Genomic DNA, 18,224 nt, shown 5'->3' on the forward strand with positions numbered 1-18,224 from the left:
ACCTTTTTTTTCCATACAGTTGACAGAAAACTGTTTTGACATGTGATGTTTCACCATCTTGTGTCAGATTTACATTTGAAATGGTTTTAAACATACTTTGACTCACAAGCCTCATCTGAAAGCATATTCTCAGTCATAGGATATGGCTGTAAATACAACCTCAAACATTATGCACATGTACAGCCTCACCAATATTTAGATAAACATCCCGCAAAAAGCTGCAGAGAATCCACACGCTTTGAATAGCCATCAAAAAGCTTCTAGCATCCTCGGTGGAAATGTGACCACTCTCCCTATCAGAAATAGTAGGCTTCATTTAAATTTGCTGGCTTGCAGACCCTAGGCTCAACTTAGCTGAAATTCTTTTTCAAGTTTACATGACAAACATATGTCTTTGGTGTCATCTTATATAATTCTTCAAAGTCCCAAATTGCAGCTTTTCTCCAAAGCTGCAGGAAATGTAGCTGAACTGATGTCACACACTGCTTCAATTACTGAAAACATTCAGATTTTCAGTGATAACTTCTAAGACTTTCAGAGTCTCTTATGCGCTTCACAAGATTTTGCAAAATGATTGCAATGCAATTTTAATCTCATTTGATGCCATGACAAAATAAATTCCACATCATTATATATCTTAATTTGAAGATATCCTAATTCTAATCTAATCCTACTATTTATTTTTTACCTAGAAACATTAAATGAACTTTGAAGTTTTCATAATAAAATATACACATACAAAAAAGATGTCTCGACAGATGCACAAGATCAAAAACACGAGAAACTACAAGAGGGTTTTTTTTTTTTTTGTTCATTTAAAGTTTAATGACGGTGAATAATTTACAGACAAGTAAGATATTAATGCTGTGGGGGCAACAACAACCAGCATGTTTTACTGTAGCTGGGTTCTATCCTTTATACCATACTTGGACATGCAAAGCTTTATGAACTGTGCTTGTTTGTGAACTTGAACGTGACACTAACTATTATCTTGTCCAACAGGATATCATCATTGTGCTTATTTGCTCAAATAAAAATACTGAAACTGCTGTTTTATGATGATCAAAGCTTCAAATAGCAAATGTATGTTTTTTCTCTTGAATTGATTTTGAAATAAAAAGATAGGAGGGGGAATTGTTCCTTTATTTAAAAGAGCAAGAAAAACAGAGGTAAATATACTTTTCACATAAATTTAGCATTGATTTCATTAATACCGTCAACCTGAGTGCTGTTAATGTCACTACAGTGTATCCTTCTGCTGCCATCAGAAGGAGGCTCAAAGCTCAAATCTTTACAAACACATTTCTTTAATATGAAAATTAATTCACGGGACTCTAATAACCTCCATGTTGACCACATCTTAATCCAGTAGAACCACTTAAAAATGGATTTGCATCATGGAAGGGAAGGTGATGAATCTGAAGCAACTTTGTTGCACTTGTAAGTCCATATAGACCTCAGCCTCTGAAGAATATTTTCAACACCTCACTGAATCTTTGCCATGAAAAATTAAGATGGTTCTGAAGGCAAAGTAATTTTGATCTGGTGCTAGCAGAGTAACCCTGATAAAGTGGCTGATAATTCACTGCCAATCCAAACTTGAATTTTTGATGCTGACTGGATGTCTTCTTTCTTTAAACAGCCTGCAGGTATTTTAAAAACTGTTAGCTAATATACAGTCACTGATAAAGTATCTTTTTATCTGAACAGTAGTTAACTATCACAGCTGATCAAAAGAACAAACACACTCTAACTGAAAGCATCTTCTCATGACCACACATGCATTTTACAACCATTATGCTCTGGGCTCAATGTGCTGTATCGGCACTGTCATTTCCTTGCAAGGTCTTTTGTTTTTATGGCATATCTGTAAACAGTGGGACCTTCTGTTGGACAGTGCAGTTTAAACTTAACTCAAAATAGATGTGTGGGCTTCAAGTTTCAAGATAAATAATACAAGTAGCCTAAGAGTACTTCAATGTCTATGGAGAAACAAAAAAAAGGTATTGATTGCAGTTTGTCAAAGTCTATAAAATGTTCAGATTCTTTACTCATTTTGGGCAGGCAACTGCAACAAAGTACTGCTTTTGGGGATTTTGGGTAGAAGGTTTCCTTTGCTAAAACAAATTTAGCATAGGAGATATTCAGGTGCTAAAATCAACACCTGAATTTCCTCCCATTCTATTCTACTGCTGTTTGCTTATTGTTTTATCCCAAATGAAGCTGAACAATATTTTACAGAAAATCAAAAAATTTATGTGCAGAAAGACACTTCAAAGAAAGTGAGAAAAACTGACCACTCCAGATTCCTGCAACAAAATCTGTAGTTTGAAGAAATTATATAGGAGCATTGTGTTCCTGATTTGTACCTGTAATTTAACCAAACGAGAGAGGCAGTGGCTTTTTTATTGTTAAAAAAATATTTAAAAAACATTAAAAAAAGATGGTGTCATGGCTTGTAATTAGATGAACTGTATGTTTTATTGTGAAATTCTGCAAACAGATGGAGAGAGAAAAACATCTTAGCAGATCATACAATGTCCATTGGTATTTAGTAATGATGTGCATAATTCTGAAAAAATATTTTTAAAAACTAAATAAAAAACAAGAAGAAACATGAAAATGCCTATAATTATGTGCCTTTGAATGGCAGACGGAAGCACTGACAAAAGACGAGCCTAGTAAATATGGATCTGTGTTTTGTTCACAGGTGTGGTGAGTAAAACGTGTCTCATGGGTGCAATTGTGATGTTGACACTTTCATGGATGAAACTACGAGAAGAGCAGGACAAACTCATGAATAGAAATACATGTTTATATGAGTCACTGTCGTGAATGTGGATAACTTTTGAAGAGAGGGAAACATCAGAGTGAATGTTAAAATGTGACTGGAGAAAACTCAACAGAGGTAGATTTTATGTTTCAATGAATATATGTGGATATATTCATTGACATATCTTCTTAATATATCAATGAAGATATTTTGGCCTAAAAAAAAACATATGCTTTACAAGAAGAAAATCACCAGGAAATAAAATCAACTATGTACTGCAAGTTAAAACATGAAATTTGAGCGACTGAAATTCGGGCGACTGTGGCTGTGTGGCAGAGTTGTCGTCTTGCAATCGGAAGGTTTTAGGTTCAATTCCAGTTTCCCCATATGTCGATGTGCCTCTGGGCAAGGCACTTAACCTGCATATCGGTGTATGAATGTGTGTGCGAATGGGTGAATGTGACTCTAGCGTAAAGCGCTTTGAGTGGTCAAAATGACTGGAAAAGTTCAGTCCATTTCCCAGAAAAGTTTGGTAAGCTGATTCAAAGCATCTCTGTCTTCATTTCTACTGATATACAGATATTTGTGTTTGTGATAGAGTGAAAAGTAGAAGAAAAAAGCGCTTTAAATGATTGAGTGAGCATACATGTGAAAATACCTGGACTGGGGATATTTATTTCAAAAGGGTTTTGAGCATTTGATATACTGAGCATATATCGGCAACCTGTAATAGAGCTGCAGAGAGCCCTGGGAATTACAGCAGCATGGCATGCCTGATTGCACCTTCTGCCCAAGTGTAACACTAAGTGAATGGGAAATTATGTAGGAGGGAGCATAGCTCTGTGGAGGCTCTAAAATCAGACAAATTCTTCAAAGAAAGTGTGAGCTGTAGATGCAACCAAGACAAGAATATTTGTAAAAATATCCCACCACCAAGACTGGCAGCAAGAAACCAGACTGAGTTGGCATGTTAAGTCTCAATTTGGTGACAGAAAATATCACAAGATATTGCCCAAGAATGATTCTAGTTGGTAAAATAGGGAATCAGATGCATCTGTGAAGACACTACCCTCATTGAACCTGTGAAATAAAAGCCCAAATTAACAACAATGGAAATAAATGAACTAGGAATCCATTAAAGTAGCAGGATCTAAGCAATTAAATATGAAAATGATCAAAGCAGCAACACAAATGAAAAGTTCAAATATTAAACTCAAAACTATCTTCACTATGTGAAGAAAATGAGACATTGAAAGCAAAGGAGGATTATCCAGTCAAAAATGGTCTGAGGGATGAGTCGGTAAATTGGGGCCTCTAAAATGAATTCAGCCTTTAGAAAGATTGGCTGTGGCAGCGTAGTGGTTTAGCACAACTCACGTATGGAGGCCTTGATCCTCGACGCGGCCGTTGCGGGTTCGACTCCCGGCTCCAGGGACATTTGCTGCATGTCTTCCCCCCTCTCTCTTTCCTGTTAGCCTACTTAAAAAAAAATACAGCCTCTAGAGCCAACAAAATCCTCTGAGAAAAACATAAAAATATTGGCTGTAAAAGTTGAGACTGTTAAAAATAATACTTTAATTAATGAGAGGGATATGATTTTGTGACTATTTCAACTAAATCTAACTGTTGTAAGTTTAGCTTTTGGTTTTAAAAAGCTTTTTTCTCCAGCAATCTTCACTATAAGCTGATTTTCCTTTTGACAAAATTACTTTCTATCAGAATGGAAAGCATCTTCGCTCTCCTAAGTAGTTGACAGACTCAAAAGTACATATTTGTCATGCACACATACCTGATTATTGTGCTGTAGCTGTTCAGACTGAGCAGCTGCAGAGCCTGATACTCATGTAAACTGAGCACTGCAGATGTCCTCAATTTTTCCTTGTCGCATTTAGCCACACACACTCACAAAATCACATAAGCACATAGTAAGGTCGATCACATGACTTGCATAAATGATGATATATAACAGCTGCAGATAGTGAATCTAGGCGTTATCTAATAAATCTCCGAGGTGTTCCATAGGCAGATTTGGGTCTCATAATACATGGCCTCCTGCTGCGGCATATTAATAGATATTCTGGATGAATATTACTGGCATTCAATCACTGTCATCATTTGAATTAGTTTTTCTATTTTTTAGCTGCTGTGGTATCTAAAAACAAATGCAGAACCACGTTACAATTTATTTTACTTAAAAGAAATAAATGCACTGCTATTTCTTGTACAAAAAAAATGTGGGTGTACAGAGGCACTTCCTTTATTCAGAAACTGTTTCAGCTACAGTTAGCATGAACGTTAAAACACATTTTTTACTTATATTGCCATCTTAATTAAAATGTCCACATGTATTTCTCATTCAACAAACAACCCTGACAAAATCTCTTAAACTTGCAGACAAAAACACCCAGAAAATAAACATTTTTGGAGACAAGAAGAAGTTGTCCATCTTGACTATGTAAATAAACAAATCTGAATTGAAATCTGTCAGTGGATAAACTCTTAATTTTAGACAATTTTTTTAATATAAAACATGATTTGTCATCTGTTAAGTAGACTCTTAGAGATAGAACTAAGTTATTTGAAATTTTAGATTGTCACAGATTCATTCAAAAATATTGCGCAGTGCAGTTATTTGCAAAAGTATTTATACACTTTCAAAGCTTTAATCACAGGTTTTAAAGTACTTGAATCAGATCATGCAAAAAACCAGCACAAAGCAGCGCACAAATGTAAAGTGGAAAAAAAGGATTTACGGTTTTCAATTATTTTACAGCTAAATTTGAAAAGCATATCATGTATTTGTATTTAGTTTACATTGAGAAACTAAATATTTAATTAAAATGCCATACGCTTTAACCTAAAGAGTAGATAGAGTCAATTTGTGTGTGATTTAAACTGAACACATTGGTTCTCTGCAGGTCTTAAAAGATTTTCACAAAACTTTAGTCTTTAATATATTATTAAAGATTAAGAAACTCACCAGGCAGTTCAGGAAGAAAACTGTAGGAAGCTTAAAGCAAAATAGTTAAAAAAACCAAATTCCAAGTTGTAGATTAAACCAAAAAGGAATTGCTTTTTAACATACATACCAGATGATTTGTGAGAAACAATTTATACTGTAAAATATCAAAAATGTAATAACCTAATGTGTTTTTTCTGTTCACTTTATTGTCAGTCAAACAAAACCTATGTGAGAATAAAACAAGGACTCAGCTGCCATTGAACTAAAGCTTCTGCTGTTTTGCAAAAGTAACAAAATGTTCAGTAATTTTGGTTTCTATGTGACCAAAGCTGGTAGAGGCACTTGTAAGAGTTGGTTCTCCACAGTAACAATTTTAGTTAAAGAAATGTCAATACCATGCAATATTTTCTTGTCCATGTCACATTATAAAATACTTTCTGATGGATAGCATAAGTTATAAGATATTGCATAAAATTTTTACACAACACATTGACGTGTCTAGTTGGAATGTCACAAAATGTGAAAAAGTTTAAGTGGTGCAGATATCATTGCAAGGCTCTGCAAAGGGGGCATAAAAGGTCAAGAATGACATTGGGAATCAACAAGGAATCCTCTGCAACAGATGGTTGATTGGATTAAAAACTAAACAAGCTGCTTCAACATCCCATAGGGTTTTGCTGCCACTAATCCAGGAAAATATTCATGCCTGGCTCCTGAGAATGAACAAAAAAGCAAGAGAATTGCACATTGAATGAATTAAACAAGATGAATTGTTTAATTCATTTTCACTCAGTATTCCAAAATGGGTCCAAAATGGTCTTTGTTATATGAAAGTATTTAAAAATGTACCACTGTTGTGTAAATATTCAACTCTTTCTGGACTGTCTACACGCCCCTTATTTCAGGATCCTGGCAATACCTCTTCCATGCAGATTACTTCACTTGGATTTTTCCTATTTGTTTCTTTTGACCTTTGCAAGATCTACTGATTTATCCTATAACCTTATAAACTAAGGTAGCACAGATGTTAATGGAAAGCGACTTTAGAAATTGTAATTTTCAACCAAATGGCTTTGACATGCATTGGCATTCTCATGTTGTACAATAGTCATGCTGGATTTCTAACAAGTTCTTATTCAAATTCTGATGTCAAAGCTTGACAAGGATCAGCACAAACAGAAAAGACAGCACAGATAAGGATGTACACAGATAGGAAAAGATAAGGGAAAAATCAATCACCTTGTTCTCATTTTGTTCCTGATAGGAAGGTAAAAACTGACTTTTCTGTGTCCTGGTATTGTTACAATTCTCCATGGCCAAGGTGTGTAGAACCTTTGGCTCTGAAAAAAAAAAAAACACTCATAAACACTTAGGGCCTCATTTGTCAAAACGTGATGCAGACTTGGCTCTGACGTGTTCGTAGAACAATGGCCACATATGATTTGTGAAGTCATGTGTTTATTGTCCATCCAAACAATGTGATGCTGATAAATCTGGCAAGTTTAAGTCGCCTCAGCTCTACAATTTGTAACAGAAAAATGACAATTAAAAACGGACTAATTTCTCTCGGGTTCAAAAGAATTAGTGACACATCAAAGTACACAAACAGAACCTGATGTAGAGGGTCACAAAAAGTCTGTCCTATTCCCTTGTGATATTTCAGTATCTCATGATTCTCCTTGCAAAGAGAAGAAAACCAAGTCACATTTTAAAGGGGCAATAAAGGTAAAATAAAGGTTTTTTTTTTAGTTTTACATCATATTATAATATTATTTTCTCATCAAAAACATACCTGCAATGTTGCCACAACTGTTTCATGCATGTTTGAAAAATCCTCAACAAATTCTAAAGATTTCAAAATACGTTAATTAATAAGATAAGTGTAATAAGACTGCATTTATTAAAGTTCTGCTGCACAAGGAAATTCAAAAGAATGTTCCTACGAACACTTTCTAAAACTCCGCAATCCAAACTTTAACAATCCATCCAATTTTGTTTTTTTCCAGTTAAATGTGTTCAAGAAAGCATAATTGGGTGGAAATCCACCCAATCTGGCAAAACTGATACAGAGCTTGTGCCTCATAAAGCAGCCCTCCCCTGCTCAGCTCCATCACCAGCAGCAATTAGCAAACACCTGGTGGAACTGCTTCTCTTAAAGGTTGATAGAGAAGATATGTGATGACTTCCTGAAGGCAGAGTTTCAGAAAAAGCAAGAATATTTAAAGAGACAGAGGCTCAATATCAATAAATCAGGTCTTTTAAGTCTTATTTGATATGCATAACATTGTTATAACATGACATTACGTGCCTGGCTAACTCATAATGCTACCCTTTTAAAAGTGCTGGTTGAGTTTTGTTTGATAAATGACACCTCTGCTTTTAGAGGCGTCAAATGCTCCTCAAACTATTAGGATGCTAAACCCCCATTTAAAACCACTGACTTGTCTAAATGGAGAATTGTATTAAATTGCAAATATATCAAAGTATCAAAAATGTACAACATTTTTTGCCTGTACTTTGTTGAATGTGCTCACAGTGAGCAAGATTTGAATTACATTCACATTTTGAAATTAATGTAAAGAAATCTCTTTAGGTACATTTTCTGTACACACAGCAAACTCGTGTCATGACATACACACTGATAGATGAACAAAAAGTAAGTTAAGTCAGTAAGTAAATCATGTGGATAAGCACACCTGACACTCAACGCTCATTGTGCTGACGATCTGTAGAAGTGAAGTACAGTCACATTTATGTGTTAATTGACTGGTTCTGGATGTTAAGTGAAAGTGTGTTTGGAGTACACTGTGCAACCTAAACAAGTAGGCAAGTATGCTGGGGTAAAATAGGCTTTTTGCACATAAATGCAAAGTAAATTGAAGGGTTAATGGTGGAATATGATTACAGGTAAGTTTTGCTTTGTGTTTTAGTTCTGCCTCCCAGAACCAAAACGCAAAGCGATGTTTGTTTTACTACTTTGTAGGAAAACCCCAGTATGCCAAAGCTGCTTAGATGTTGCAGTGTTTGTTGAAAGATGGACTCAATAAAACTATTCTATAGTGTTGTGATGCAACCCGTTTAGGTATTGAAACATGGAATTCTGTTACAGGACACACACACAACATAGAAAGAATATGTTAGCTAATGTCAGAGTATTCCTGCCCTTTGTGTTTTGAACTGAGTCAAAGATGAAATAAGTCAAAGATACAGAGACATTTCAGGACAGAAGCTAATAAAAATCTGTGTTTTGGTGTCACACAATGAGAAGAAAAACTTGTTTCACACAGAATACAATTTCTTCAAATGTAAGCAAAATGACCAATTCAGCCTTCTCCTATTGAAGTTAATTGGAATTGAAGTTCAGCTATTGTTAAGCTATTGCACTAAGAAAATAACGGAACCATAATACTTTCAAACCTAGTGTATTCATTTTATGCAGAATACCCATGAGGGAAATATGAACAGAGACTGATTTACATTGCAATGGAGAACTACATTCAGCCTGGTCTGGTCAGATAATGAATAAAAAGATCCCATTAGAATAAAGGTATACATGTGTACTTTTTCCTGTTAGTCAATTAATTATAAATGTACTGCTATAAAAAGGAGGGATCAATGAAAGAAACCCCCAGAGAAACCAGAGTTTCACAGTGGAATATAAATGCTCTTTTTAACATTGAAGCCAAAATATTATGGGCTGTAAATGTTTGTCCTCAGTGGAAGTTTAAGAAGGCAACATACTTAAACAGCTTTGAAGAAGTATTTATTAAATTTGAGCTGTTTCATATATTGGCATGTTTTAACCATGAATCTTTAAACCAACAAAATGTAGTGCATTGTAAGAAAAAACTAGAAAGAAAAAACTAGTGTGGCATGTGGTCACATTCAGAATTACTTGAAAACAGAAGCTGCAACCAGACCAAGACATTTTGGTCCACCTTCACTGAAAAGTCAGACAAAGACAGTTACAATTAGAGAATGAAGCAGTGGGGAGCATTAGTTTTCTGGAGGTCAAGAGAAAATAGACTATACAGTCTGGTTTATCAGCAGAGAGGCAGGAAGCAAGAAGCTGTTGAAGTAAAGCTGGAGGAAGTCCCATTTGCAGCCTGCCACAAATCATGAATGATTCATCAAACATGTAAAACTAGTTGCATTAGCTACATGTTTTTTAGATCCTCATGGAAAATGTTATGTTGGCAGAAAACTATTATTACACATCACCCTGAACGCACTTCTTCCAAGGTTGAACATGGTGAATCCTAGACACCAACTACTTAGAGGTTACAAAAGATTTGTGACCTTCCAGCAGGACAACAGTGATAAAAAAAAACACACACAAAAAAAAAAAACGTCTGATAAAAAAGTTTGGATCAAAGGCTACACTAGTCAAACTATAAGTCTAAATCCAACTCAAAATGTGTTTCAAAATCCAGTCGATGTTCACAGAGATTCTCTATTTGTTTGCACATAAATAAATGGAAGAACTTTCAGTTGCCAGATGTTCAGAGCTAGTAACGACGTTATCAACTCAAGAAAGATGAATTTTGCTGATTTGTTATTGTCAAACAGGTAAATTTAGCATGGATTTATATATTTGGGGTAAAAGCTGGGTGAAGGTACTATTCAAGTTCTATTGTTAACTTCAAAATGATATTTTTCACTGTGCTTTAAAATTAATATTCTAATTCATAAGCTGCTTTTTCACTCATCCACAAATAGTCAACCTAGGATGATTAGTGGTTCCTTTATTTATGACATAAATGCTTCTCTTAATTAAAAAGCGGAAAAAAAATGCCACTTTTGTTTTTTTGCTTAAACAATATGTTTTGCAGTTGTTTGACAAATGTTTAAATTTTCCCTTTTGCTCCGAGACTGAAGGCAGAAATGACAACATTATAATGGAAACCGCACTGATTTTGTGATCAACAAAACAGCAAGAGTTTATTATTTCATCTCATTTTTGCTTCCTGAGCAACAAGAATTTTTCATTAATTTCAACAACACATCAATTGTTTTTACTTCCAAACAATCAGTGTGAAGTTCAGGGACTTTCCATCTGTCTCTGTGCCCTACATCCATTTATCCACGCTGACGTGAGTGAGTATGTGATGCTGTAGAATGGTAGAGCCGAGTGATATATATCAGCCCTTTCATTTCCATCAGACTAAAGGTTAACAGCTCATCATTCTTCCTCTACCTGAGGGAAAGGAGAGCTCAGGCACACAGACAGAGGGCTGGGCATGCTGATAGTAGTGGACCGACAATACAATTGGCCTCTGCAGATTCAATACTGTCAAGTGCAGAAGACAGACAACTATTATTTGTCTGACCTAAAGTCAACAACTGTAACCCATTACACACAAACAAGAGGAAAATGTGATCAGCAACATCAGTGATTTTGGCTACAAAAAGAAAGTCCAGAATAGGTGTTTTATTCAACTTTATGATTGTAGCGCTTAATTTTATCTAAACACGCGAGAAGGCTGAATTGAAAAAAAAAATGAAAGAAGACTGGATTGAGTTTCACTGCTTTCTCAAAGAGGTAGAGAAATAAAAATGACAAAATATAATATTTTTGATGGCAAAAAACAACTGCATTAAATGTGTCGTTTTAATGCAGCGCACACAGAACAATTAAATTACTCTAAACAATAACCATTACTAAAACATTGCTTAATCAAGAAATAGTATGTGCAAATTGTTTTGAATATTAGTGATACATGTTCTCTAATCTATTCAAGTATTCCTAAAAAACAAATAAATATTATTATTGTTACATTAATACAAATAAGCATATTATATTGCAAATGACATTCAGCTTCAAGAGTAAAAAAAAAAACTGAGACAAACCAACACTTTTTTATGCATCTTTCTTTAGATTTTCTTTTCTCTGTTTATGTAAAAAAAAAATTATCACACCATTTTTTTCTTTAAGTTTATTATGTCCCTGTTGATTACTATATTTTTGTTTGTTTACTTGTGTATTACTCTGGTGTCCAAAATAAATAAATGGAATTACTGTAGTGATATGTTATCCCAAAAACAATTTTTAAAAAATCAGACAGATAGCACTAATAAAATGTGTTGCATATTAAAAATAATTTAACTTTACTATGTTACATGTGTATTGCGCACACAAAAATGCATGTTTTTTTTTTTTATGAATTTGTATATCATGTGATGGGTTAGATATTCTGGGACCAGACAGTTATGAAGGTCAGGATCAACTTGATGATTGCTCTGTATTTCTGATCCAACAGGGACTGAAGCGGGAAAGACGACTCTCCTGTGGCTTTTTGACAATTCCTTCATATGATGGTGGCCAGGAACTTGACAGTTCCCATGATGGAAGCAGCAGAGGTACTGATGCTGTTCTGGGTGGAAGCAAGAATGTGCGTTGCACATAAAGTCAAATGCACATTGACTTTATGTGCATTTTGCAGTGGGTAGTTGTTTAAGCTCATGCTACAGGTGTCCACTTTTTATTTGTAAAAAGAGTTTTCAGTTGTGAAATCGGCCAGTAATGTGATCTGCCTAGAGATGCATCTGTTATGATGGAGACTTGGGGACATAAAAATGTGTATATAATTAGAAATCTGTATAATCAATAAAATGCTTTCTTAGTTGAACATTATGCTTTATTGAGTTGAGAAAGTGTCTTGATTATTTTTCTGCTGTAACCTTTCATGAAGCTTCGAGTTTCTTTTCAGCCTTATTTAATATTTATCAAAAAACAATCAGGTAATTTATTGCTATAAGGTCATACAGTCATCTTATAAAATATATGTCACTATGTCGACCCAGTTGTTATGTACAAAGTACTTCAAGCTTGGCTGACCTATTCATGCACATTCTGAACAGTTGAATTTGCTTTCCCATGGCCATAAAGCTCTGCTCTAAGCCTCCCATCAATCATCTGTCAAAATGAGAAAAAAAATACTGTATATTTTTTATTTAGGACAGAAAGGACTGGAAATGAAATTTTAAATAATGTGCCCAAGAGGACCTATCTTTTGGTTTTGTAGTTTTAGTGCTGAAGAGCCTGTAGCAAAGTTATTGTAAAACACATCAAATATTTTCATGTCTCTGTCCTACCCCATGTCATGGCTGTCTCTGGCAGGTGGCCCAAAAGCCCTCCTCTTCTGACCTTGGAAATGATGAAGGCATTAAAACTGGAACATGCTCATCGCCAACGCCTGCTCTCAGTCAGAGCCAGAGCACACACACAAATTCATGCACACCAATAAACACACGCAAAAAATGGAGGGCAGCAGCAAGGTTATACCTTGTCTGACTTTGCCTTGCAGTCAGCTAAAACAAGCTACTGTTTATTACATAATTTAGTATTAAATGACTGTGTCTAAGATAGATACTTAATGTGTTTTAAGAAAAATACGAGGAAAACAAGGTTAAATGTGGCTGGTGTCTTTATTTCCCAAATTGCTTTATACGGCTTTTAAAGATATACCTCATGAACCTTAGTGGAACGTTTTTTTCTCGTTTTAGATATGGACATGTAGACAGGATGGCTCTGCACTAAATGCATTAAATGGATGCAGATACATAAATGGTCATCAAGTGCAGCAGATAGGAAATACTTGTACTCATCAAGTTTCAAAGTTTTGCATTTTCACCCACAAACACAACAGATGCAGAAGTGATCAAACAGAAGAAGAAAATATTCACATTTTACATTTTGTATGATTATTTTATTTCACAGAATATCTGAGGTTGTTTAATGATTCATTCTTCAAAACTTTAATTACACCAACTGTCTGTGGATACTCGGTTTTGGAATGTTTCTCATGCACTCCTGACTGCAACATACAGAATAACAGACGGATGAATGATTTCTTCCTCCACATGTCACATTTGGAGATGGACTTTGTTGATTAAAATTCAAAATTTATCACAACAGTCATCCAGTAATAGACTGTACCAACTTTTAATTGCATCAGAATGAAGAGGAAACACTTCACAGTTACTCCCTGTAAATGTTTATGAACAAATGAAAATGGTTTTCAAATTCACCTCATTTGTCAAATAAAACCAGCCAAACTGAATAACCACAGACATGCTATTTGCTAGTGGTATCTCATATTTTATGACTTTGTCAGACTGATTGCCCAAAGCAGTAAAAATGGAAAGAAGCTGTGGAATATGACTTACAAATACAGGCATCTTTCCTCATCTGGAAATCATGGACAGCAGTTTTGAGGAATCATTGATATTTAAAAAGAATGGCTTTGTCTTCATACATTTTATTTGACACACCTGCATTTTGATTTGGTGTGCAGATCTACTCATTGTTGTACACGTCTGACATTTTGTAAAACAAACAATCCAGCTGATTTAAAAAAAAAAAAAATTGGTTGTATTTTTTTTTTTTTTTGGATTGGCCACTGAAATTCACATTTTAAAAAAGTGGTTTGGAGAAGCTACTCATCTAAACAGTCAGAAAATAGTGAAAACAACTGGAACTGTGAGAAAGAAGGCTGGTTGAGGACCTGTGTTCATCTTGGCACAGCAAGTTATTTCTTAAGATTTTCTAAAAAACTTTTTCAGAGACGCCAGAACTTTTGGAGAGTGCTTTGCAATTAAATTCAGACTGGCTTCCTTTACACTAAAAAACGTAGAAATTGAAGACTATTAAATCTGAGTCATTGCAATTCTAAAGTTTGTATTTTGGTTTGATATGGGAACACCTGTTTTATGCTTCTAAGTTGAAAGACTGAAAGAATGTAATCCAGTTCATCAAACTTTCTTAATTACTTCTTCATTTCTAGTGTCAGGTAATTGAGATTTCTTACAGCTGTAATTTGGTGAAGGTCAACACTGTGGAGCCAATGATCGTCATCAAAGACGGGTTCTTTCCACATGTTTCTGTGCGTTTGCCTCTATTGCATGCTAGATTTTGATCTTTAGGTTCTCTGGATTCTTCCCACTGTCCAGAAACTTTAATCTGTTTGCCGGAAACAACAGAATACATCATTGACTAACAAAACTGCTAATTTACTGTGATATTTTTGGCAGATTTTAAATATATTCTGATGCATTTGTGTTGCAAGTGAATAAATAAAATAGGATCTGAATTTACTAAGCAAGAAAGAAAGATTTTTATATGCCCTGATATAAAAATGTGTAAATAAACTATAAATGTACATGACATCTTTAGTGATACTGTGGTGGGGAATTATCTTTGGTTGAGACTTTGAGTCAAATGATAGACGTCAATTATCAGGCCGTGCTTTTTTTGTTAAATTTCTATCCTAAAACCGGCTATATATTTTTTGATTGAATTTTTTTTCTTTTTAGATGTCCGCCACTGTGAAATGTCTTTTTACTGGTTTCAAAGGACATTTTTGACAGCCTTGCGGTCTATAGTACAATGCAACAGCAGCATCACTCAGAGGAAAATAAAAGTGCTACTCTTTCATGTTTGGAGTAAATTGGCTTCCTTTGAAGTTAACTTTTCGACCCACTCTCATCAGTGTTACACACTTCCTTTAAAGGTGACATAAAGAGAGGGAAGAAGGAGGTAGGAGGAGATAGATGGCAATGCAAGAAAAGGTGAGAAGGAAGGAAATTGTGACAGGAAATATAGCAGAAGAGGAAATTGAGGGAGGAGAAAAACCCAGAGAATTCATCTCAGAACCTCTGAGATGTGTCGTAATAGATGCTTTCATGCAAGGTGCCTTACAACTGACACTGAATATATCTTTATCTATATATATATTTCAAAATGCATATTTTATACGAGGGTAAATACTGGAGTATAATCTTAAGGAGGTGAATCTGAATTGATGGAGTACACTCAAAACTCGTAGGCTCAGTTTTGTTTGAAGACAAAAAGGTTGAGAGTCTGGGAAATTTCAGTAACAGTCATACACTGTTCTTTATAAATCTGCAAAAGTGGAAGTCTAAAAAGTCTGAAGTTGCGTTTATAAAGCTTGTTTTCTGAATGTCGGAAGTAAACTTTAAGATGGTCATTTCAAAACCTTTTCAAACTCTGTGTGTCAATCAACCTGTAAACAAGTTTGTTTGAAAAATTTGTTAAAATAGGGGAAAACTAAACTAAAATAAAAATAAAAACTCTGGTGAAGCACATTGCATTTTACAACAAAAAAATTCAAACTAGAAAATGTGACAGACCGCTTCAGGTCTTTACCGTCTCTTCAATGGCTGTTTGAAGAATCCTGATGAACATTTAATTTTCTTTGTGATCAATAGAGTATTTTAAAACTGAAACAGGACATTTAATTACAATTGGTAAATGCGTTTTACCAGTTGAAATTAAATTCAAAGCCAAGCACTCAATGATTGGGATGATGTTCCCGATACATAAGTAAGTCCACAGACAGAAAATAGAAAAAATTAGCCTAAAATAAACTTTTATATATTTTTCTTAACCATGTTTAATGTAGTCTGAATGTAGGAAGTCGATGTAAGACAACATTTTAATGATTCTCCTGAAACTGAATCCGCCTGAACTCACACGGGTTTTAGCGAAATGGAAAAAAAAAAAATACTTTTCAATACATCCTCCAAGCTGCATTTTCTCCCCCATGCCAAAGTCACAGCCTTCAAAAGGTGAACATAAACCAGCTTAAAAAAAGAGCTGACGATATGTAAATTTTGCAATTAGTGCTGCAAGTTATAAAGAGCATAGTGTGGAGTTCCAGTTGAGATAATTACCACATTAGAGTGCTTGCTCTTTAATGAGCTGAAATAACAATAAATAAAGCAAATATATCAAAAGGATTCTCGATAGTATTAACCCTAACTTGTACATGTAACCTTGTCACTTGTAAAATATTTGCCATGTTTTGTTTTTAGGAAACAATTAAGCACAGAAATTGAAGCTTATTAAGTGCAGTTTGTACAGCATTAACCTCATAAGCATCAAGGCTTTTTAAATTTAATGAAAATAATTCAAATTTAGCAAGATGGAATTCTATTAAAGCTCTTGCTTAGAGCATATTGAGATATAGGCAAGTCATCTTTTAATGCTGTTTAGCCTTCCTAAAAAAAATACACCAGCATATGGCATTACCTCGTGCCTATTTAGGATTCATTTTGCCGCATGTAATTTAGGGCAATTTAATCAATTCAAGATCGATTTTACACACTTGAAATACAATTTTATTTTTTTCACTGGCACTGCTTTGCAGAACAAATAATGACAGCAACACGCAAGTAAACAAGCCCTAAAATAAAAATGTTTTCAAACATACAGCAGAATTACAGCGTTACCAGAACTTTTCCAAAGGGTGTTTCCTTGAATTTTTCATATGCTGGTTATGAAAAAAAAAAAAAGACTGATAACTTTTCAGCCTTCCAGGGTCTAAAACACAAGCCAAGGTTCTTGTGAATGACAGTCATGGTTTGAAACAGTTTTATATCCTGTATTGCAAAATTAGAAGATGGAAATCAAACACCAAATTTAGCAAATGTAAATTAATATCTTTTTACAAGGTGTATGCTACAAAAATTTGTTTGGAGCACAAATGACAAATATCTGAAAAGGAAATTGTTCCATGTTTGAGACCCACATCCCCAGTGCAACTGGCAGGAGATGCAGCTAATTTACCAGCCAGTCAACTTTATAACATAACTTCATATTGGGGAAAGCTTCTTCTTTCTCTTCATCAGCATTTCTTTAGCTGGAAAGATGACCCACAACCTTTTTTCTAAATGTGTAAAGAGATGCTGCATTCATGTCGATGAATCATAAATTCTTCAAAATCCAATGAGTGTTGCTTTTGCTTCTAATTTTTTTTAAAATGCCCTGAAAAAAATGTATCCAGAGTATTCTTGCATGTAACATTGATCCTTTTGACTTTTGGTTGAGACAAATGTATTAGTGTGTGATGTATTTTTATTGTATAATTTACAACTTGTTGTGGTGTCCTTTAGACAAGCTCTAGGTGTTGCAAAGCGAGTATAGCTCCTCGGGAGATATCACAGTCACTGTACTTAGTCCCATATTTATGCTTCTAGTTGTCATTTTCATGTAAAATGACTCATTAAGTTTATGTAAAACTCAATGAATGCCTTTCTGGTTTTGCAAGTTTGTTGCCCTTTAATTGTGAATCACCTGATTCATCCATTGTTTGCTGAAAGATGTGAAGAGTGTCTCTAAATTTTATATCTTCAGCAAAATAAGCAAACAAACAAAATAAACACACTTTCTAAAAATGGCAGCCAAGTTTTTTGCAGACAAAGCCAGTGAAAGGCCTTTAAAGGAGACAGAGCCTGGAAGACAGAGCTGCACGTTTGGTAATTATCTTAATTTGACCCTCAAAACACAAGGTGAAAGAAGACCATATGAAGTATGCAAAAGGAGATAAGCTAAAGGAGGTATTATTGTATAATAGAGCAGAGGGAGCAGGTGGAGCGAGATTAAGCAAAGATACCGAAATAAGAGAGTTTTAAGAGGATGGAATCTATCACCTCTATAGACTGACACGTTGAAGACAGCAGATCTGT

Source organism: Poeciliopsis prolifica, unplaced genomic scaffold, assembly GCF_027474105.1.
Source record: "Poeciliopsis prolifica strain line A6 unplaced genomic scaffold, Auburn_PproV2 SCAFFOLD006, whole genome shotgun sequence".
In the NCBI taxonomy this organism is placed as follows: Eukaryota; Metazoa; Chordata; class Actinopteri; order Cyprinodontiformes; family Poeciliidae; genus Poeciliopsis; species Poeciliopsis prolifica.